At 34.4% G+C, this 24095-nt stretch overlaps 1 long non-coding RNA gene across 1 annotated transcript; it reads left to right on the forward strand.

Moving 5' to 3' along the window:
• Positions 1-7267: 7267 nt before the first annotated feature.
• Positions 7268-13215, forward strand: LOC143679375 (uncharacterized). Its single transcript, XR_013173699.1, has 3 exons — positions 7268-7355; positions 10668-10790; positions 12447-13215. It is a non-coding gene; the product is annotated as an uncharacterized LOC143679375 (long non-coding RNA).
• The last annotated feature ends 10880 nt before the right edge of the window (positions 13216-24095 follow it).

The following is a 24095-nucleotide window of genomic DNA, read 5'->3' on the forward strand; positions in this document are numbered from 1 at the left end:
CAATATGAACTTTGTAAATAAAATGATATTTGACTGATTAACTTACTACACTTCACTTTTCTTCCAGAAATGTGGCTAAGAGACAAAGCAATATTTGGCAGGAATAGCAACATCTGTTGTTAGGTTGGGACTTTTATATATTTTTTTTATTTTTCATAACTGTTGTTCTACTTATGGCAATCTGTCTTTTGGTAAGAAGGTGTTGAATTTCTTGCTTATAATAAGCCTACTATTGTTCAGCAGACTGTCACAAAGCAAATGTGGAAATTTACAGGTCATGATAAGTCTTCAAAGATATAAATAATGCAAATGTTGGTAGCACACATATAATAACAAGAATTATGGAGGAGAGAAAAACATGTCTGTATAAAGAACAGTTATTAAGTAATTAGGTTTGTATTAAGTAAGTAGGTTTGTATTATCAAAATGCACAATTCTGAAAGGAATGCTGTTTGCAGAGGAAATGAAAACAGACTTAAGATTCAGGGCCAATTTAGTAAGCGATTGCATACCTACATTCGTGAATGTATATGATCGATGTGAAGGAATAGTCCTTGAGAGAATTTCAATTAATCCTTGTTACTGATGTGCCCACGTTTTTCTTTTCTGCCTTCTTAATTTTCCTCACATTGCTTCCTTCATTTGTTCTTTCTCTGTCAAGTCTAGATTAGTTACAATTCCATCTATTCATTCAAGTCCTTTTTCAAATGCCCTTTTCCTTGTTAGCCTGCAAGCATTATTACAGTGTTTCTCACATTCTGATTTAGTTTTTGAAAATATCAGTTCAGCATTATATAGTGCCGTGTACTCAGTTATTTCACAGCATGCTCTTAGTTAACCCCCTGCTTCATGTGTTTCCTATTTGATTACCTGAATGTCTTAATCAATTTCTAGTAACTTAAGGACAGGGATCATAGCTGTTCATTTTAGAATAGTCTATGTACTTTGGATTTAAGTGCAATACAAATGTGTTACATGCTGTTGAAATTCCTGAAAAGAAATAGTTCTTTTCCTATCATAAAGAAAAAATAAACTGCTTCTACTCTCCTTCTTCCTCGTCTACTGTTGCTATTACTCTCAAGTGTGGGTCTGCTCGGAATTACTTCTTGTGATTTCTCTCAGAGAAATACAAGAATGTGTAAGTCAAAGCCAAGGACTATTACAGGACTTTTAGAACCAGAAACAAGTACTTTGGTACCCCAAGGCCAATACATCACATAACAGAGTGTTGAATTCATGGATTGCCCAGGCAAATTAGAGATCCTCCTTTTTCAGGCTCGCACAAAACTAGGAAACAGAAAAAAGACTCCTTAAGTCACAATATAAAAACTCACAGAATTTTCACTATTTAAGATGAAATAAAACAATTTTATCACTCAAATTAAAGTCACCTATGACATACTGAAAAGTTATGTGGTCTCAGTGTCAGATACCTTGGATCTGGCAAGAGCTCTGTTCCTCACCAATCATTTGGCCTTAGGCAAGAACACTTAGCCTTTTCTCCACATCAGCATCTACATCTGAAGTGAAGTTGTTGGATTCAATTATCTCTAAATTCCCTTCCAGCTACAGTAGATGCCATAAAAAGGCACTTCCTTATTATTACTATAAGTTAGAAACTATTCCTCCATTTTAAAATTGTACTGCTATTCTTTCAACTCAACATCTATGTTGTTTTTATAAATATGTTCGCTTCATGTGCTCCTTTCTCTGCAACACATGTGCCAGGAGCATATTTATATATGATAAATGTTTCAGTTTCATTGAGCAGTTTCTCTCTTGTGAATATCACCCTCACTGGGTATTGAAGTAAAGTGCAAGAGATGTACTAAGATTCTTATTCTCTGCTAAAGCTCATCAAGGCTGAATGGCTGAGAATAGCTGGACATTTACATAATTAATTTCCTTTATTATTGAAATTGCTCTAAGCAATTGTTTCAGAATAACAGTCATTTTGTGCACCCCACTTTTGAGCTACAGCTTCATTGAAATGTAAATATGAAAACTTGATTTTTTTTAAAAGTACAATGCAGAATCAATTGGTAGAGTTGCTCATTATGAAATATTAGTGGAGACAAGGCACCTGGACAAGACAGCATAATGAACTTGTCCTTCCACTTCTTTTATTATATGAATTTGTGGGATGGAAATGATTTAGAAAGAATATGGAGAAATGTTTCCAGTAGTTTATCTCAAAAACATTTGTATCTTTTTTCCCTTTTGATTAGAACATTGAGAGAAACCCATTTTGTAGTCCTTTTAATCCTGTAGACTATAAAAATATGTGGTCTACGGCTGATCAAATGAAGGGACATTTATTTCCAACAATTTTGACTTACTAGAAATAGTTTACAATTTCTTCTTAGTTAAATATTTTAGAGAAAACTGAATAAACGGTGAAAGTTTCTTATAGTGATACCTCCTCTCCAAATTCAGAATATTTGCTTAAAAAGTAAGACAGAGCAGGCCACGGTGGCTCAGCAGGCAAAAATGCTCGCCTGCCATGCCAGAGGACCTGGGTTCGATTCCCGGTGCTTGCCCATATAAGAAAAATAAATAAATAAATAAATAAAGTAAGGCAATGAGGCAACAATATTGTGCTTATTGGTGTATGTAGGAAAAAATAAAACACACACAGTTAACGACCTAAAGGCACCCTGTGTAATAAAGTAGCCTAAACCAGCTTCCTCATTTTCTCTGATATTCATTGTTTATACTCACATCTAAAAGAAAGCTTTATTTATTTATTATTCTGCTCTTCAGAGACCAAGCCACTTGGATGACTGTATGAATGCATATCTATTCTATAATTGTATTCCATCAAAACTCTCAGTCTTCTTTTCTAAGATATCCTATAAGTTCACTTGGATACTGAAATATAAAATGATGAAGTACTGTTACCAGACAAAGGCTGTGGACACTTTTGCCTGATATGCTCGATAACCAATTTCTGAGACACTGGAGTTTCAAAGAGAGAAAGAGTTTATTAGGTGCTTACTAGGGAGCAGATGGCCTAGTGGTCCAAAATCTGCCTCCCTGAACCATAATAATTCTGATAGTTTTATTAAAGAAAAGATGGACAGGGTTTAGGATAATGCAATTAGAGGTGATCTAACAACTGAGCATATGCAGATTGATTGCAGGCTTAGTCACAACACGTGTGTAAGAAAATGGTGGAATGAGGTCTAGGTGACTTGTAGGTTAATGTCTAAACTACTGCGCATGTCAGGTGGGCCCATTTTGGTTAGATCCAATCTCGGTTATGAAGATTACTTTGAACTTGGCGTCAGTTAGTTCTGGGCTGACCCAAGACCCTTCATTAATAAACATTAGGGCCTGTCTTTAATGATTACAAAACTCTAAAGTTGAAAAACTGGATAACAGGTACAAAGGAAGGTTAGTTACAAGGTTTTTATAATCACAGGGGCAGAAGACGAGGACTATACAATCATTATCAAAGATCAAGGCAGATGGATTACAATTTAGAGATTTCAGGAATTTCCTCCTGCGCACTCCAATATACCAGAAAACAAAAAAGAATATCTATATAATGATTTAGTAATCAAAGTCATCCTTTAAGTCCTGATTTTTTAAATAGTACTTTCGGAGGTATCATCTAATTGAACCTAGTAGCCATGGAGAAAAATATCTTGTTCCTCCATATAATGTAGTCTGAAAAAAATTCTCCCAAAATTCTGAGTCTGATACCCATTCTCTCTGTGAGAACTCCTGGCACAGAACAAAAAGCTACAGATTTGTAGTCAAAATCCCCGAGTTCTGCCTTTAATTAGTAACCAAGTGAATTTGAATAAGTCATTATAATATTTTATTCCTAATTTCCAAGGATATTAATTGAAGTAGTAGGTATTAAGATTCAAATTTTTAAATTCGTTTTTATTTTTCTGAAGTTATCATAAGCTCAAATGAATTGAAACATATGAAAAGTTTTTCAGACCACACAATATTATAAACACTTAAAATATTATTTCTACTGTTATTTCCTGTTTGGAATTCATTATATGCATGAAAATAATTACAACTAAGTTCATTCAGCACTAATTATATATTCTTAGCACTTTACATATATTAATTTGTTTAATCCTGAAATTGAAGCTACAAAGATATACTATTATTATTCCCATTTACTGATGAAAAAAATTAATATTGAAGGTGTTAATTAAATGCCCCAATTCAAGGCTTGGCCCTGAGAGGTTTCTTATTGCCTTCATTTTTGAATTTTAATTTTCTTTTCTCATCAATCCATCCCAAATCATTTATTGGGAAGAAAACATCTAGAGTCCTATAAAGAGGAAACATGCACATCAGCACTTTTGCTACAGAGGACAATGAATTATTGAAGATATGCATGGAACCATAAAATCTCTAAAATGTAATACATGAAGCTGCTCACATGCTATACTCCATGTTAAAGGGTGACAATTGAAGAACAACAGTTAAAAAAAATCACTAGCAACAAAATCAGACACAGTAAGAATAGCTCTAGAAGAGGCTAGGTCACCATAAAATGTCCAAATCACATCATAACTTCACACTCTCACTTCCAAATGATCTTTTCCCAGCAGGGTAGAAATAGAGATTCAGTCGGCATAACCTTTCATCCGACAACAGCATTGCTGTGCTAGAGAAGGCTTAACTAACTTAATTCTTCTCACAAAACCTGATGTCAATATTTGGCAGTTTCTAATCTGGCTGGGTGCCCTGACATGCATTGCAGATTCTCCGTGCTCCTTTTGAGAGGGTTTTGAGGCGCATGAAAGCAGATGCCGACAAACACAGATGGAGCCCAAAAGCCAAATAGCGCAAAGCTCCTCGCTACAACAGGAGTGCATTTGGCAACCTCATGCTGTTTTAAGGAAGAAAGGTAATTTTCTATAAAGTAATTAGATAGTCATTTAACGCAAACAAACCATTGAAGTGATTGAATTTTGTTTTCTTTAACTTTAGGAAATGGTTTTTGAATGTAAGTTAAAATCAAGAGGGCAGGGGATGGTGGCTCAGTGGTAGCATTCTCACCTGCTATGCTGGAGACCCCGGTTCGATTCCTGGTGCCTGCCCAAACAAACAAACAAAAAAAATTAAGAGGTTGTTTTTGATTATCTTTTCTGTTTTGTTTAAGGCAATAATGGAATTTCAGTGAAATTGATGCACAAATCAAAACATATCCTAATTGTTCCCCACAATGTAGGTCAAAATTAACCATGTCAAACAGATCTAACAAAATGAAAGACAGTTGTTGCCTAGTCTGGTGACCTTGAAGCTCATTTCTGAGGTATTTGATTTTTGGGCTATTGCACAAAGCCTCTTATGATTGCATTACTTGTCCTTAATCTCAGATTCTGATAGGACTAGGTCTCACATTGCTGGTCCTGAATCTCCTCCCATGAATGTCTTTCCTCAAAGGTACATCTCTATTCACTGAGAAGACTCTCAACTTATGTACTTTCTAGTTTTTCTACACCATTTTACTCATTCTGCTTTGGGAAGGTGGAGTGATTTATCTTACATGCGTACAGATAAGCTCCTCTCTTTTCACTCACAGAGTACCTGCTATTAACTTGTCCCTGCCACAGTGTACATTATATAAGGTCCAGCATCTGCAGTTTTAAGTGGTTCACTTCAAAGTCACTAAAACTTGGTGAACTGGTGATATATTCTGAAAAGTAAATAAATGTAATCTGGAGGAGTGATTGAGGCTACTCCTGTGTGCAGAATGTATGGCATTAGGCCTTGGATTTTACTTTGTGAACAGGTTATTTCAACCTTGGGAGACGTTTACGTTACTCTGCATGAGTTGTGTACAGTAGAGCATTTATTTGTCTTTTAACTCCTTAATCTTCTGCAAGATGTTTAAGTCAGCTATATGGTTATTGCAGGGCCTTAAGCAAAGGCATCACTCTCAGATGATGCCTAGCTTCCAGGAATGACACTGAGTGTCTTGGGAAGCCACACGTACCACAGCAAAAGCTCTCAATGGTCCACCTGGGGCAATGCAGTGCTCTGTAAGACTGACCACATGGGCTTAACTTCCAGCAGAACCCAACTGAGGTCTGATAAATAAGAGCTGGCTACTGGGGCCTAGCAAACAACACCTAGATAGGCTGCCCTCTACAAATGCTAGGCAGTCGTTGCTTACTCTGCAAGAAAATACCTGGACATGTTGTTACATGAGTGGTTTTAATATGCAAGCTTCCACTGTTTACTTCACAAGTTCAGATATTCCAAAGCAGGCATATATGAAGCAATAATTCAATTTGAGGCAAAAGAGCATCTTACATTTTTACAGATCTTTTAGACACTGATTTCCAGAATATATTTTACTTCTATATTTCCTGGCAGCTGAATTCTGAGTGCACTTCAGAGAACCAGGGAAGTTGTAGCTTTAAATTTTAATGCCAAGCTTACATCAGCAGGGCTAGATTAGCAGCCTTAAATCCTTTTTTATAAACACCATCAAGAGGGTTTATGAGGGTAGTTCAGTGATAGAATTCTCGCCTGCCGTGCGGGAGACCCAGGTTCCGTTCCTGGCCCATGCACTTCCCAAACAAACAGACAAGCAAACAAACAAATGGAAAACCAAACAAAAAAAATTCAACAAATATGCTTCAATACAAAGAAACTCGCATGGAAAAAGAATGAAATGTGACCCTGCTATACAGCACACAAAGAAAAAAATATCATGAACATCGTCAAGAAGGAAACCACGAAGCATCTACATTCCTGAGTCTTCCAGGTAGTACCAAGAGCCAGTGCCAAAATTTATATGAACTGAAGTAAGTTTTGAATTGGTTAAATTCATTTCAGGAAGAAACTTCCCTAAAGAAAGGTTGCTTAGGCCTGAAAAAAGAAGAACCAGCTGTTGTGGAACAATTGAAAATAACCGGCTCACAAAAGAGTGCAAATGCTGAGTGCCTGGAGAGAGTACAGACTGAATATACGAATGGGTTTCTGAAACCTGAGGCTGGAAGAGAAAATGGAAATTAGGAGGTGGGGAAAAATGTTAATGCATAGGGAGGGGCAACATTAAATATTAAACATTAGACATCATATAATATTAATGTTAAATTGATTCTGTTGGTCTAATTTCACAGCTAAATTTATTCAGAACTTGAGCAGGCAAGAATGATGCTGTTTGGGAATGGTTCCTTGAGGTCTCAATAATGCCACATTTATCATACTTAATTCTTGCTTCTCCTTTTTTTCCACTGGAGTAATTTCTCAGGTTTGGAAACTCAAATGTTGTTGAAGATAAAATTTTAAGACTCCACTTCTGCCCCTCCCTTCATCTTCCGAACTCTTGGACCCAACCATCACGTGATAGCCTCAGCTCCCTTTAGGTAAGTTTTATTTTGTAGAGGAGAAAACTGGTGCAACCACCTTGGAGAATTGCTAAGCAATATTGACTAACACAAAACATATATACCCTATGACCCAGCAATTCATAACTTCACCTCATATTAGCTCAGTTTAGACATTTAGGCTACGTTTTTAGAGCATATATTGATTTTGATCTTCAGGAATTTTAATTCTAGAATGCAGTTTTATTTAAACACAACAGAAATTGTGTACCCATTCATAAAGTTTTTATAACAGTCAATATGTGTCAAGCCTTCAATTAAAAAGGCACAGAAAAAAAAATGATGTTGGCTATAAACTGACATTTTATGATTTCTAAGCAGGTGACACTTCCTGAAGACATGATTTTGATTCTTCACTGTACTCTACCCCACCCAATATTCTGCAGCTATATGAACCCTGTTCCCACACCATGTGGAGCATAGTGCCAGTCAACTGGCAAACAGAAATGAAAAGCCCAAAACCAGATAATTATCTACCAGCTGACAAACAGGCATTTAGAAATATCTATGTAATAGAAGTTTCCTTTCTGAAATTTTTTTTGTTAAATATGACATTTATTTACCTTTAATCTAGGAAGTATCTTTATCTTCCAGTATTACTACCTATAGTAACACTAAATATCCAAGGGTCACTTTTTTTTCCTACCTCTCTTTTATTTAATTTGTTTAAAAGATGCCAAAGTCAAGACCACCTTGAAAGGCACAGTTTATCTGAAGAGAACTGAACTAATGTATTTATCAATAATGGAAAGGGTAATTTGACTAGAATTTTTGAAATACATGGAAATGAAGTAATTTTATGAAACAAAGTAGTGGAGCAATAATGCCAGTGACATTTGATATAGTTCCAATATATTCTAGAAAGTGTTTTTTGCTACAAGGAATGGAATGGTGTTCTGATGAAAAATATAAAAATAATGATACTGCAGCCACTGCCAATAGTGACACTCACTTATCTTCCAGGCCATCTTCTAAATTAATTACATGGATTTCAATTTATTGTGTTCTCGTAAGAAAACGATCACATATTCCCCATTATACCATTGATGAAACTGAGAGAGAAGTTAATAACTGGCCCAAGACTTTTTATAGAAGTCTGCCCAAGTGACAGACTTCTATAAAAATTATCAGATGCAAAGATACACCAAAATCCACATTGCCTTTTGAAATTAATGTCTTATTGAAGGGAAGCATACATCCATAAAAATGCACAAATCATGTGTGCCACTCCATGGATTATCACAAAATGAGCAATCTAATAGAATCACCACCTGGAATTAACAGTTGACCACTACCAGCATCCCAATCATTATCACATTCCTACCTCTCAGAAGTAATCTCTACTCTTATTAGCAGTAACATAGTTGATTTGCATGCTTTTGGATTTTATGTAAATGAAATCATAAGAAATATGTTGTTCATTTCACTTGGAATTATTGTTTGTTGAGATTCATCAATGTTGTTCTATGTAGCAGTACTTCATCAGTTTATATATATACTATAATTACTATATCGTAATTCCATTGTGTTAATATACCTCCATTTGTTTTTATCTATTAGTGAATATTTGTGTTATGTCCAGATTGCAACTATTTTGAACAATGTTGCTATGATCTCTCTTTCCATGTATTTATATATATTGGTAAATGTGAACTACTGTGACATAGATCATATATATGTTGTGCTTTAGTTGATATTCCTTAACCATTCTCTAAAGTGGTTGCATCAGTTTCCATGCCCATGAAAGTCTGATTCCTCCATGTCTCTGCCAAGAATAGGGCATTAACTTTCCTCTTTCTCTCAGTGTTGTAATGTCAGTCTTTTAAATTTTAGTTATTTTTCTGGATATACAGTAATGTAGGGGAGCAATTCCACCAAGGCACCTAGCAACCTTGCACATATCCATAAAAGCAAAGGCTAAACCACAGCTTACCTGCAACTGGACAGAACACCTCATGTTCTTCCCAGAACATGAGCAGATGGCAGCCCTATAAGGAGCTGCCCACAGGTCATCTCCCACTGTCCTCTCTATCTCCTCTGGAAAGTCGTCATGAGATAATTTCTCATCACCTCCCATGTATTTTTCACTGTAGATGTAAGTTATAAAGATCTAAAAGTGACTTGTTTTATCTTTAATGCTCAAATCATACCTGGTCTTGTCTTGTATGTGTGAGCTTGAAAAGTGATGATATACCATTATGATTATCATTTATATTTCTCAGATTTCTAGAGAAATTGGGCATACATCAGTTTACATTACAGTTACAGCATCAGTTTACATTTTGATATCCTCTTTTGGGAAATGTCTGTCAGTTCTTCTGCCCATTCTTTTATTTTTTTATACATTAGATTGTCCGTCTCTTAAATTTTCCATCGGGGATTATTAACATATTCTGTATTATGTATCCTTCGTCAGGTATGTGTTTCACAAATATTCTTTCTAAAATTGGGAGTTGCTACTGTACTAATTTAATGGTGTCTAATGATAAACAAATGTTCCAAAATCCAGTGTAGTCAATTTCTTTAATCTTCCTTTGATGACTGGTGCATTTGGGTTCCTGCTCAAAATAAGTCATAAAGATATTATTCTTTGTTGCTTTCTGACGCTCTATCATTTCAACTTTCATATTTATTTACAGACCAACTGGATCTGATTTTTTGTTTGGGTGGAAGGTGTGATAAAGATCCATTTTCCCCAGATGAATAGGCAGTTGATTTAGAAAATGTATTGAAATCTCTTTCCTTTCCCCACAGTTCTGCAATACCAGTTTTAATCTAATTCAAGTGTCCATGCATATGTGGGTCTGTTTTTTTTTTACATGAGCAGGCACTGGGAGTCAAATCCAGGTCTCCAGCATGTCAGGAAAGAACTCTGCCTACTGAGCCACCGTGGCCCACCCGTGGGTCTGTTTTTGAGTGCTCTGTTCTGATCCATCACGTATTTTTCTGTCCTCGAATTAACACTATACAATCTGTTTTACTAGGTGTCAGGTTCATGTGTCAACTTGGCCAGATGATGGTGCCCATTTGATCCGGCAAGTGCTGGCCTGTCTGTTGCTTTAAGGACATTTCGTGGACTTAAATCATGACCATGTTGACTGCATCCACAGCTGATTGCATGTCAGCTAAGGGGAATGTCTTCTGCAATGAGTGATGCTTAATCTAATCACTGGAAAGCTATTAAAGGGGATTCAGAAGGACAATCACTCTTTCTGCTTCATCCAGCCAGCCTCTCCTGAGAGTTCATTGAGTACTTTCATTGTAGCTGACTGTTTGTGACCTGCCCTACAGATATTGAATTCTTTCATCCCTATGGTTGCCCAGCCAGCCTCTCCTGAGAGTTCGTTGAGGACCTTCACTGGAGTTGTCAGCTCACTACCTGCCCTTACAGACCTTGGACACTACATCCCCACAGTTAGGTGAAACTATATAAATTTTATATTTACACATATCTCTTGCTAATTCTGTTTCTCTAGAGAACTCTAACTAATACACTAAGCTTTTCAGCATGTTGATCTTTCAAAATTGTCTTCACTTCTTCTGGCCATTTGCCTTTCAGTAAAAATTTTAGAATTCAGTTTTCAATTTATAAATACACATACACATGTGGACACAGCATATTGCTGGTATTATTTTTCAGGGTATCCATTGAATATGTAGATCAATTTGAGGAGAGCTAAGATCTTTCCAATATTGTCTTCCAATCCATTTTTTAATCTTGTTAAACAGATGAAATGTAAACAGCTGCTAAGAAATCTGATAAGATGAATAAATTGGTAAACCTCTATTCACTGTGAGTGATTTTGGCTTATAAATGCTACTGTATATTTAGTTTACAAGTTTACACTTTTACCAATTAGAAATTTAAAATGATAACCAGTTTAAATCTATTTAACACAGAAACATTTTAACATCTTTCTAAAAGTTCACAAATTTTTAAATTATAAAAATCAGTACCCAGTTGTTTTTAACTTAGCAAGGAGCATGAATTGATTAATATAACAGTTATCTTAGATAGGCATACCAGAGTAAACAATTTGCCACTGCTATTTCCTTATATTTGTAATATACAAATTTACCTGATATTAATTATTCAGCAGTGCTTATAAAATCATTTCAAATATTTTTATCTTTAATTGAACAGCATTTTGTAGTATTTGTCATTTCCTAGAAAATAATAATTAGAAGTGTTTTGCTGATAACTAAAGTCAATATGTTTAATCTATGTTAATAGTTTAGATAGATGTCTTCCATGACTAAACACTTACATAATATCAAATAGCAATTTCCAATATAACTTGAGAATTTCCCTTATTAAATGCATTTAACTTTTTATCCTAGAACACACACTAAAAACCAGTCAATTGTTACAAATAGTACCAATTATATCATTAGTGTCAACACAAAATGACATCACTATAGATGACATAAAATGCTGCCTAATACTAGTACTGAAAGAAATCGCTTCCAGGGAATTCAGACATCACTCAAATGTGTTACTGACTATATATTTGATATCACTTTAATAACCTAAATTAATGTGATAAAAGTATAGTGTATAACTTCTTTAAAAATGTTTTCTGGTTCTTACAAAGACAGGAATTTTTTTAATGCAAGTTATGAGTTCTGTGTCAATAACACGTGATTAGGTTATAGAAATTATGCAGATTTGTTTAGCAGAAATACTTTAGTTCACGGGCACACAGATAATTCAATGTATTTACTCTCAATCAATTTCAATATGCAATCTATAATAAAGTTATCAACTTATAATTTATGTGTTGATTTTCAAACTCATTCAGTCTGGGTTATATCAACCTAATAGCCAATTTATTGACTTCTTTTCATGTTTTCATTGTGTTCTCCTGCAGTGGCCTGACTGAGCTTCTTTTAAATCCCTGCTATATTAGTCCTTGCATGTTGACACAATGACCAATTCTATGTGAAAAAATTCTCCACAAATCCTGGACTTTTCTACTACAGATTGCATTAGTTCATTTTTGGTTGAAACTAACATCTGATATTTTCACCTAGAGTTTATCTATACATATATATGTCTTCTTTTCTCAGATAAAACACAAGAAACAATGGTTGCCTCTGAATCAAAGTGGATAAATAGAAGCAGAATATTGTGCTTATTTTCCTCTTTTTTCTCTTGCATTCAAGATGGAGGTAAGTTCAAGCATGAATCTCATGGGGTAGAAAAACAAAATCTTTGGAGAGATAATAGGATGTCCAAAGATGAGAACAAGGATCTTAGAGAAGAAAAGAAGTCCCTCTGGGAGGAAAATAAAACCCTTCGAAGAGAAACCAAAGCCTTCCGAATATATGACCAGTTGGTCAGGGAAGAGAACCAGTCCCTTTGGCAGCAAAATCAGGTCCTCCGGAAAGTTAAAAGCATGACTTTAGAGAGCCAAAAACCATCTGGAAAAACAGTTAACCTCTTGAACCCAGAAAGAAAGTCTTACTGGCAACAGAATTGAGCCCTGGAGGCCCAGATCTGGGTTCCCAAGGAGCAGGAGAAAGGCTTCCAGAATGAGCAAAGCCTCTTCAGGAAGAAATCACACTTGTCCATGAAGTGATCCTGGCTGTGAGACCCAAGGATGGAGCAGTCGGAGTGGAAGAAGAGGCCCCGAGGAAGGAGGGAGTAGCACTGGGATTGGAAGGACAGACTCCGAGGAAGGAGGAGCAGGTCCTTCGTGGGGAGAACAAGGCTCTCAGAAAAGAAAACACTGTCCCACAACCGGAGGAAGATGGCTTTCTCAAAGAGGCAAAAGTCCTTGAGGAGTGGAATAAGATTTTTCAGGGAAATAACAACAAGCACAATACAGTTGTTAGGAAGTGCACAATAATGATTTAGAGCAGAAATGTGACTTGAAGATGTAACCAACAAACCATGAAGACCACTAACAGTCCAGGAAAAAAAAATAAAATTCTGAAGGTGAAATACTATTGAGATTTGAGTGAAAAGCTTGGAAATTTACTGTGCTTAGTAGTTAGTTGGTCCTGGAAACTAAATAAAGTTTATGGCAAGTCAAAAAGGAAACTTTTCTTTAGGTTTAATTAAATTTAAGATTATTGTTGTGGGTAAATGATGTTTTTGAATGCAAAAGTTATATGCAACAAAACATTTGGCACTCCATGGACAAGCTGGGTTTACTTTTCACTTTCAGAGTAAGTCGAATAAATATCATTGATTCCTCTTGTAAAAAAATCAAGGGCACAGCAGAAATATTTGTCATAAAGTTTGTTCCTAGAACTATGAACAACAGTGAAATAGTTTGCATTTTTGTTTCATAGGTACTTGAACAAAGATATATTGTAGAAGAAAATCTCTATCTCTTCCTTAAGCTTATTCTATTGATCTTCTTGAACAGGGTCAATAAAATAAAGAAGTCAAAGAATATGTGATGGTACAAAAATCAGTAATGAATAAGTTCATAGCTTCTTCCTTTTTTCTTTATTTTGCCTCTCAATTTTTTCCTCCTCCTTTTGCTTGCTTGGAGGGGGAGTGTGTCATCTAATAAAGAATTAAAGAGAGATAAGGGAATGATAGAAAAAAATTCTCCAAAATTGGAATCAGTGTTTGGAGCTTGGTATGTGAATCCATGAAGCAGTTTGTAGCCAGTAAAAAGTAGGGAAGGAGGAACAGGATTTTGCAGAGGTGCTACTGTCAAGAATTCTTCTATCAAATTCAATGATCTTCTTTAAAAGTAATTGAGAAAACTGGGGGTGCAAGAGTAGTTCAGTGGTGGAATCCTCACCTGCCGTGAAGGAGACCAGGGTTCAATTCCTGGCCCATGCACTTTCCTAAAACAAACAAATGAGCAACAAAAGAAAGAAAAACAAACAAAAATTCAACAAATGGTGCTACAATAATGGGATACTCACATGGTAAAAAAGAATAAAAATGTGAACCCCACCATACAGCATACAAAAAAAAAAAGTAATTGAGAAAACTGAGTCACACGCATTTAAGATTTATTAAAGCTAAGTATGTTGTTATAGAATTGCAAACTGCTAGATTGCAAACAGCTAGATGGCTAGTGCCGTACCTTACTTTTCATCATCATATATTTTGAGCACTTAATACAGGGTAAACATTAAATGTATTAATGTTTAAAAAACATTTAATTTTATTGACTAACTGAGGCCATACCTCATCCATATTCTTGTGTGCTGTTGAGGAATGAGGATATAAAACAGTATAAGAAGAGAATCTCCCCTACTTCCTGTTATGCTGCTGATGGTTTTGACATAAAGCAGTCATTTCTAAAACAGGTCAGCATGCATTTATTGGGCACCTCTAATGAGCACTCCACTAAACAATGTGGATACATTTAAGGATGAAAAGTGAAAAGAGACATATGCCCTGATTTTAAGAATTCCACAACTTGTTGAGGAAGATAAATATTTAAATATGATTACTTTATTCCCTAAGAGAACCCATCTGCCAGATATGCATTGCAGTTCATCCACTGTAGCACAGAATGTACATAGACACCATTTAAATAAAACAATTCAGCCTTGGGGAAGATTGAAAAGCAACGTTTATAGATTTGTGCTTGATAAATTCTTTATCATTGCTCCTACCTCAAAAGAAGTGGCAGAAGCCTGTAGCTAAGGAGCCAATTTTAACATCTTAGGGATTTGTGGATTTGCCACTCTACTACCTGTAGGTGATTTTGAAAAGTTGCTGTTCACAGAAATGGGTCCTTGCTCTGGGAATCCAGTGCTGCAGTTTTTAGGAGGAAGAAACAGTTTATTTTTATACTTTGGTGATGAAGGCAAGAAGAGCAGTGTCAATAGTACAACTTTCAATGACTCCTTTCAGTAAGAAAGCAGATATAATTGCATCTCAGCTAAAGCAGTAGCAAATTAGGTTAAACTGAAGGCATAGGACATGCTGATCAGAATTTGTCTCACCTCTTTGAATTCAAATGACAAACTGAGGGTCAACACTACCTAAAAGAAATGTTGACTAATTTTATAGTATACCATAAAAGAAAGAAATTACATAATGAAGAAATGGGTTAAAACAAAATTTATCATTCATCATATTGTCCATGAAGTTTTAACTACACAGTCCAAAGTTTTCTACTAAAATTTTCAGATAGTACCATGCTTATGAAATATTATATAGAAACCATATTTTACATCTTATACAATAAATAAAAAATATTTATGTGTGCATTCAAATGTCTTCATGTGTATTATTAAAACATATTAGTCAATGAAATTATTTATAAAGAGAGGAAATAATTTTTGAATGAGAACTGGGTTATTTTGATGCTTACAATATAAGAACAGTAGTTTATATAGCATCTGATTTGTATTTTTTGTTCATTTCAAGAGCTTTATTAAGCAATTTTACTAATAGTTTAAATTGCTTGGTTTCCAAATACGCTAATACTAATCTGAAAAGAGCTCCTGTAGCTTTCCATTCTCTCCCAAATCAATTAATCCTATCCAACAAAATTGTCATTTTCCTTTATGTACGAAACATTGCACCAGCAATTCTAGAATATATGAAAATGAGCAAAACATTGCTTCTCTCCAAGAGTTTACATCACAAGGGAGATGACACAATATGTATAACCACAACACAAGGCTATAAGACAAAATATGAATAAGTTTAAAACATATACATATTATCATATGATGGTGATTATAAAGGAATGTTTTTACTTCTGATAGAGGTTTCCTTGGAGTCTGGGTCTTAGAAAATAAAGAAGGAAATTATAGAAAAAATAAAATACTAGGCAAAGCGAGGAAACTGAAATTATAGAAAAAAAAATACTAGGCAAAGTCAGGAAACTATCATTGAGTTTGTGTTGGGTTGACTAATCTTAGGGGAAATAAAATTTATAAACCTCAAATAATATATTGGGGATTTATTTGAGAGTTCTTCAATAACAGGCAAAGGAATTTGAACTGATTTCCATAGAAAATCAATAATTCTATGATAATATTTCAATACAGACTAGAAGTTGTCTTGAAAGTAAGATACTTTCATATAAATTATGCAGTAGTACTAAAGAGAAATATGTTCTCTGAACTTCTTTCCCCCTCCCACTATTACTTCATTGATTTCATGTCAATTTATTTAGTCAAATACTACTATTCATTGATGACCATATGTCAGCCACTTCGCTAATTCTTGATATACTATAGAAAGAAAAGGAAAAAGGACCCTTCTCTCCTGGCTTCCAGGAAGGGTGGGCACCAAAGTTCATCAGGATGCCTGGTGCTTCCAAAGGAACTGCCCTTCCTCTAGGTCAGCACTGCCCCTTCTCCACACCAACAAACAGTCACTAATAGCAGGAGAAAATATTTGCATGGATATTACAAATGTCTTTATTTTTTTTCTGTATACTGTAGGGTAGGGTCACGTTTCATTATTTTTCCCATGAGTATCCCTTTATTGCAGCACCATTTGTTCAACTTTTGTTTCTTTGCTTTGCTTGTTTGTTTTTTTTTGGGGGGGGAGTTCATGGAACAGGAATTGAACCCAGTCTCCTACATGGCAGAAGAGAATTCTACCACTAAACTACCCTTGTATCATCTACAAATGTCTTTTTAGAGACTATACGTTTACCTTCCAGATCTAAGATTATTTGCTAAGCTCCATTTATTTAAATTCCAGAAGCCTTAGCCCCCCAAATGCATATGTTTTCACCTTGATTTGTACTCCATTTCTCTGCTTATCTTCTAATCTGTTCCAATTCTACTTCATTCTTCACCTCCTGAAACTTATTTTATCAACCACCTTATATCCTCAGCCTCTTTTCTGGAAGTCCTCTTTGTCAACTTAATCTGGATATATTTAAAAATGATATTGCCTTCGCCGTATGCCTCTCAGGTGAAGATTTTTAGGCATCAGCAAGACTAAAGCTAGTGTAGTTTTCCTTATTTCTACACTGCATTTCCCCAAATTTTATTGTTTCTTCCTTCAACAGATACTTCTCCAATAAAGTACATGATATTAGACTATACAACTTCTTCTCCTATGCATTGCTTTATATCCAGACTTCGTGTTTACTACCATTCACTTATTAAAGACTTAAGAATCTTCCTCTCGACTCCTACAACTTTCATCAGTCTTTATGATGAAACCAAAGTCCAGAAATGTGCCCCTCAGCTCCTTGATCTTCTTAACTATAGAAAAACACTTCATATAGCCTCAGTCCCCAACCCATGGTTAAACCATAAAATTTTTATGACTGGCAAGAATTTTATCTCAGAGATCTTTACATTCCCACTTTTTGAAAATAGTTCTTATACTTCTATCTCACTTTCTCTAGTAATACAATTCATCCATAAATCTAACTTATTATCTCCACCAGCATTATTTCTTTGGTATCAGCCTTCTTATCCTCACTGCTTTCCATATCCAGCTTAGATTTAATTGTCCATTATAACAGTCTTGTCAATGCTGTTTATTCTTTTGCCTAACTCTCTCTTCATTCTCTATTCACCTGAAAAATTCCCAACCCTGATTCATTATAACCATGTGCCTGCCCCATGCTTTTGTCAGAGCAACCAAACATGGGTAGAAGAAATGCTATTACTAATACTTATAAAAATGACACCATACACTAGGACTAATTAGACAGTTATATATGTTAACTCACCTCATCTTTGCAGAAATCCAAGCACTGTCATTATCCTCATTTTACAGATGAGGAAATAGAAGCACAAGAAAAAATCAACATTTCCAAGATCACGGAGACGATTTATTTTAGAGCTTGCATGTTAAATCACGTGGTCTGACTCCAGACACATCAACTCACCCTGTATGTCAAATCACCCTGTATAATATGCAGTGTCTACTCAAATTACTAGGTATTAACACCATAAATTTCACTCAAAATGTACAGGTAGACTCAACAATGCCTAGCAATCCTACATCTTTCTTGCTTTTCAATATTACTAGATTTCAACTTCTTCTTTTTCAACTAATTCTAGTACCCTTCACGCCCCTCACTCTCAGATGGTAAATTTCTTCATGGAAACCTGAGAAAACATGAAATATCAAGGAGAATTCTGACATGATGACTTTCACAAATACAACTGTATTTATTCTGTGCGCATAGCCCCTGCCTTCCTTCCTGTCGAAAGGAAAATATACTTGTTCTTTCAAAGATTAACTCTCCATATGTGCTCAGGATTTCATCCTGTTATTCCTTTCATGGGATTTATTCTAATCTGTATTCTATAACATTTGACATTTAAAATAATAGCCAGTCATTTTAACTTTTAGTCATTCTAGTGGATGTGATGTGGCATATATTGTGGTTTTAATTTGTATTTCCTTGAGTTTACATATACTTGCATATGAATAGATTGTGTGAATAAGAGTAAGAAACTTAGATTCACTGAGCTTTAGTTTTGTCAACACCAAATTGAGGTTATTAACAGCTAACATCTATTGAGCCAGGCTTATGATAAGACATTATGAACATTCTTTTATTCAATCCTATAATTAGATACAATTATAATTCAATTTTTTTCAGAAAAGAAATTGAGTCTTAAAAAGGATAAATAACTTGTCCCTATATAAATGGCTACAAAGTAGTAGAGGAGAGATTTGAGCTCAGGGAATAATCAAATAGTTCCTACTTACCCTACAAAGATTTCTAAGAATGATCATATATGATAAAAGTATAAAAGTATTTACTACTTTGCAAATTTTCATATTTTCCTCACTTCTTGTGTAACTATGCGTTAGAGTTCATCATATCCTATTCAATGACAGTTTGAGTTTTTGAGGTCTCAAGTACTTTCTTTTTCTTTTCACTTAATTTACTGATGCTTAATAGTAAGCCCTTCACATAATTAGGAACAAAATTATGCTCAGTTAACTTAGGATTCAATTTTGAACCATGAATCTTGTCTCTTCTATTTTGTCCTGAAAAGCAATAGCAATTCCTTAATATTTTGGTGTTACATATTTTAAAACTAAAATAATAAGACCATTGCTAATTAAGAAGGAACAAGGATTTACTGAGCCCCTGTCTATGACCTACTAAGCATGATATCCTCTGACTAGAATAGAGTGTTATTTGCATCTAGGCAGTATTAAAACCATGTATCTATTACCGCATACAGGAACTGTTAATGAAGATATGTCTTTATAAGGGGGAAATATTCAATACATATTACTTTATAATAAATGATACCTAGAAATAGACCCTGTCCAGATGAACTGATAAGAACTCCAGGTCACTGTGGTTCCTATAAAGCTGTGCTCTACTTAATCCTGGCCCACACAAATAATTTCTATTACCAAGTCCCATAGGCCTTTCCATTGCCAGCATGGCTGTGAAGATTAGCGGTCCCTTACCTTTGCTTTTTGAAGAAAGCAAGAGAAGATGGTCAGGGACGCAGCACGCTGGAAGCCCTGTTGGCTCATGGAAATGATTGTGCATATCTCTACCTAACTCCACATTCAGAACATCGTGCTAATATCTTGAACTTGGCCACAGTGGAAAATCAGCAAGTACTTCAAATTAGGATTTTCTTTTTCTTTTTTTAATGCTATATTTTATTTTGGTAAAACACTTGTCAGTCATTTACGTTTCTACCAATGGTCAAAGTACTTGAAAATTGCATAAAGAAGAAAGAAAATATAATGTAATCGAGATACCCTGCTGTTTTATAATTAATGAATGCTTGAATATGTCTATATTTTATATAAATTAGAGAATTTTGCCCAATTGGTTTCAGTTATTCCTGACATTGGTTAAGCATCCCTCACAGAAATTTCACAGAACATCATTGATTCACCACTTATTGACCATGATTCACATTTTAAACAAGAAAACTCAAGAGATGCTAGAACAATGAAGCAAGCCATTTTCCTATAAAAACTAGTATATTCATATAACTAGATATTTAAAAATTTCTATATAACTACTTAAGAATCTCTTATTAATATTTTACAGAATATTATAAAATAGATTTAGTATGTAATATTTCCATGTGGAAGATGTAAAGAATGAAAGTAATTGAAAACAATATAAATAAGTTCAAGAAAAAATTGAGCATGGATCTCCAATTATTTTAAACTCAGGACAATACACCTTATGTTCAGGGACTGTAATAGGCCAGACAGCAATCCTGATAAAATGGCTCATTAGGGGTCTCCAAAGGGAAATCATTGTGCAGTTAGAGAACCTAGGAAAATATTAGAGCTGTCCGAAATTATAGATTTTATTCTGAGGGAATTGAGATAAACCAAAATAAATTCAGACTGAAAAGCCTAATAAAAAAAAAAAGGAAAGGAAACATATAATTGGACAAAGGACACAGTGTTTCAAGTTGTTTATTTTGTTAAATCAAAAAAATTAAAAAGAGTCATATTCATATATTTTGGTCTTCTTATTGTTTCTGAAAAATTCACTAAAGTGATAAGAGGTTTACTTAATAATATCAAAGTGGAATGTATAATAATATCAACTATGGTCCTGCTCCAACCTTTAACTTTCAAACCAAAATCCCGGACTGTATTGAGATAAAGATGTTTTCTGAGCCTCTTAAAAACACTAACATACAGTTTATAGAAACTGTCACTATCGTCCCTGCATAGAGAAGTGAATATATACATTTTATAAATACCTTTCTGATTTAGACTGATTAAAATATAAAGATGGAGATAAAATCTGAATCACTGCAGCATAATACCAAAGCAAATAAGACATAAAAGGATCTTGAGAAACTTTCTCCATAAATATTAGGAATCCAATTTCCAAGCACAGAGTTGTAAAAACAACCTTATTTCAAGACCATTCTGTGTGTTCACTCCAATTTCTCTCCCTCACTAAATCTGTGCTTAACCACAAGATTTACTTTGACCAATCAAGATGTTAGCAGGTGACTTAAGCAGAGCCTTGCAAAAGCCCTTGAATATCCTTAGTTGTTCACTTCCACCTCAACAGTTGCCTTGAGAATAATCTTGAGCTATTTTGCTATAAAGCAACTGACATGTTGAGCAGAACCAATTCCCCTCAAGCATCTCATTGGGGCCAACAGCCATGTGACTCACAGAAGTGTGTGAGCCTGTCTAAACCAAAAATAAAAATCCAGAGGAGCCTAGCCTTAATCATCAATCTATAGTCCTGCGAGCTAAGTAAATGTTTATTGATTTTACTCACTGGCTTTGGGGTAGTTTGTTATACAATTATTATGTATCATTAAGACGATTAAAGCAATGAATAATTGATTAAACAAAATTATGTGTCATATCTCTACTGTATGTGGTTTATTTGCTAAAATTATAGGATAAGTTTTTATATTTTATGTTATTTTCAGTTAACTAATGATGTGATATCTTTTGTACATTTATTAACTTAATGAAATAAATATACTGACAGATAAATTAATTTCTTTATATAAACACATTTTATTAAATAATTAGCAAGTCATCATGGTTAGCTGAGAACTGCAGTGATAATTAATGCTGTTTAAAACTATTAATAGGCTGTTACATTTATATGAAAGAATAAACACAATCATATTATTACTGGATGATGAAATTTCAGAAGGATGCAAATTATATTTTAAGCTGAAGACAAGACAACATGCATTACTCATTGAATGTATATGGCAAGAGAGAAATGCAAGTATTTCTAATAAATTCTAGAAGAAGTAAAGAAAAATGGATTTAAATTATATTCTCCTTTGAATTCCAACAGAGCAATTCTGGTAAATATATTCTAAAAGATGATTTTCAGACTCATATAAATGAAATCAGATGATCAAAAGAAATAAGCACAGCTATATGAAATCGGTATATTAGTCAGCATTTTCCAGTAAAACATAACCCAGAGGATATTTATATATAAATATTAAGAGATTTACTGTAGGGATTTTCTCATGTGAATGGGAGGATTGGTGAATTTGAATTCCAAAGGGTAATGGCCTCAAATTGGGAATTTGATGGTGATAATGAATTCCCCAGGAGAAACCACAAGTTGGGAATTCCTATGTAGGTGGCAAAACTCCCAAGAAGAAACTTTCAGTCTGTGGTAGAGAAAGAAATTCCTTCTGGTTGCTGAAATCATGGAATTCTTTAAGGCCTCCAACTGATTGGACAAGGAGAATTCTCTCATTGCCGGAGGCAAATCTCTTTTGTTAATTGTAGAACTAATCAGCCATGGATGGAATGTTTTCTGTCTATGAAACATCATCAAATTCACAATAAGGCCTGTGCTTGCTTGACCAAACACTGGACACCTTTACTTAGCCAGGCTGACTCCCATCTGGGTTCTTGTAGACTGGTTTCATTTTTTTTTTTTTTTCCTGGTAGAGCTTGTCAATTTTCAGTAGACCCAAAGTAGTCTATCTCTTAATTAGTTTTGAGCCCTTCCTTGGAAAGCTGTCACACCTTGTGCCACCGTCTTCTACAGCAGCATGTAGTCATGGGCCCCCAAATTCCTGACATTTAGAGTCAACTACAATCACTATGTTTCCAAGTACCCTTCACTGATACCATGTCTAAAAGTTTGGTTTTCCAGGGGCTACCATTTTGTGCAGATTAGAGTTTAGAATTGGGCTCAAGTGCATATGGGAATTTAATAAATAATGTGTCATATAATATACTGGATAAAAAGATGAGCTAGTCACTTAACCCTCACAAGTTATTACTTAACTTGTGAGAGAAAATAGAGTTCTTACTATCTGTACCATTTAAAAACAACATATTGTTGTATGGGTATGTACAATATCTAGGTGTTTATACTTGCCTCTGCATATAAGATGTAGATATACTTTAAGATATATTAGAGATCATAGCATAACAAATAACACTATAAAATTTTATGAGCTACATCTTAAGGAAGAAAGAACTGAGAATCTATACTTTGATTACTTAAAAACTAAAAGAAAAAAACCTTTTATTGGCAAAATTTACTATTAGCAAAGTGGATTAACTCAAAGATTAGAAGAAAAATACTTACCATAAAATTGATTAATATTTATCCAAAAAAATAGATCCTGAAGTTAACATAAAGAAAACAAAGATGCCACCCAATTAAAAATTGAAGGAGAAGAAATACAAAGGAAAATAAACATTAGAAGATTTCCATCCCTGACAAACCACACATGCCTGAACTTGTGTGCACTTTGAATAATGCATCTAATACTACGAAGAATTCTTAAGTCAAGTTCACCTTCTAAAATCAGCTTAAATTTTCTTTACTCCAAATTTCATTATTTAGAGAGAGCTAAGATATTTACCTGTTCCCTTTGCAAGCTGGTCATAAACTTCCAAAGTTCCAGCATGCCTCATGTCAGAACCCCACAGAAGATTGCTCTATAAATCTACAACTTCTCCAAAAAAAATTTTTTTTAATATCTTTGAAAAGAGGAATATCCTTGAAAAGAAGAATAAAACATTTGAATATCTGAACTAGTTTAATTGATATATCATCGGAATAATGATTGATAATAACAGTAGGAAAAGTTTGCAAGTTGCTCTTTTCTGGAAATCAGTATATTGAAATACGGTACTAAATTTGAAATCATTCAAAACTACAATTTTCAGTAATAAATATTTATATGGCCCATGTTGAGCAGAAAAGAAGGAAATTTAGCATTGATAAATTCTATGTAAACATTCAAAGAGTTTTAATTATTTGTAAACTCAATATGAATCAGGAGTACTACATACATGCCCTAAACAAAGTAATAAGAAATAATGAACACAGATGGCAACCA

This window comes from Tamandua tetradactyla, chromosome 4 (assembly GCF_023851605.1).
Source record: "Tamandua tetradactyla isolate mTamTet1 chromosome 4, mTamTet1.pri, whole genome shotgun sequence".
NCBI lineage: Eukaryota > Metazoa > Chordata > Mammalia > Pilosa > Myrmecophagidae > Tamandua > Tamandua tetradactyla.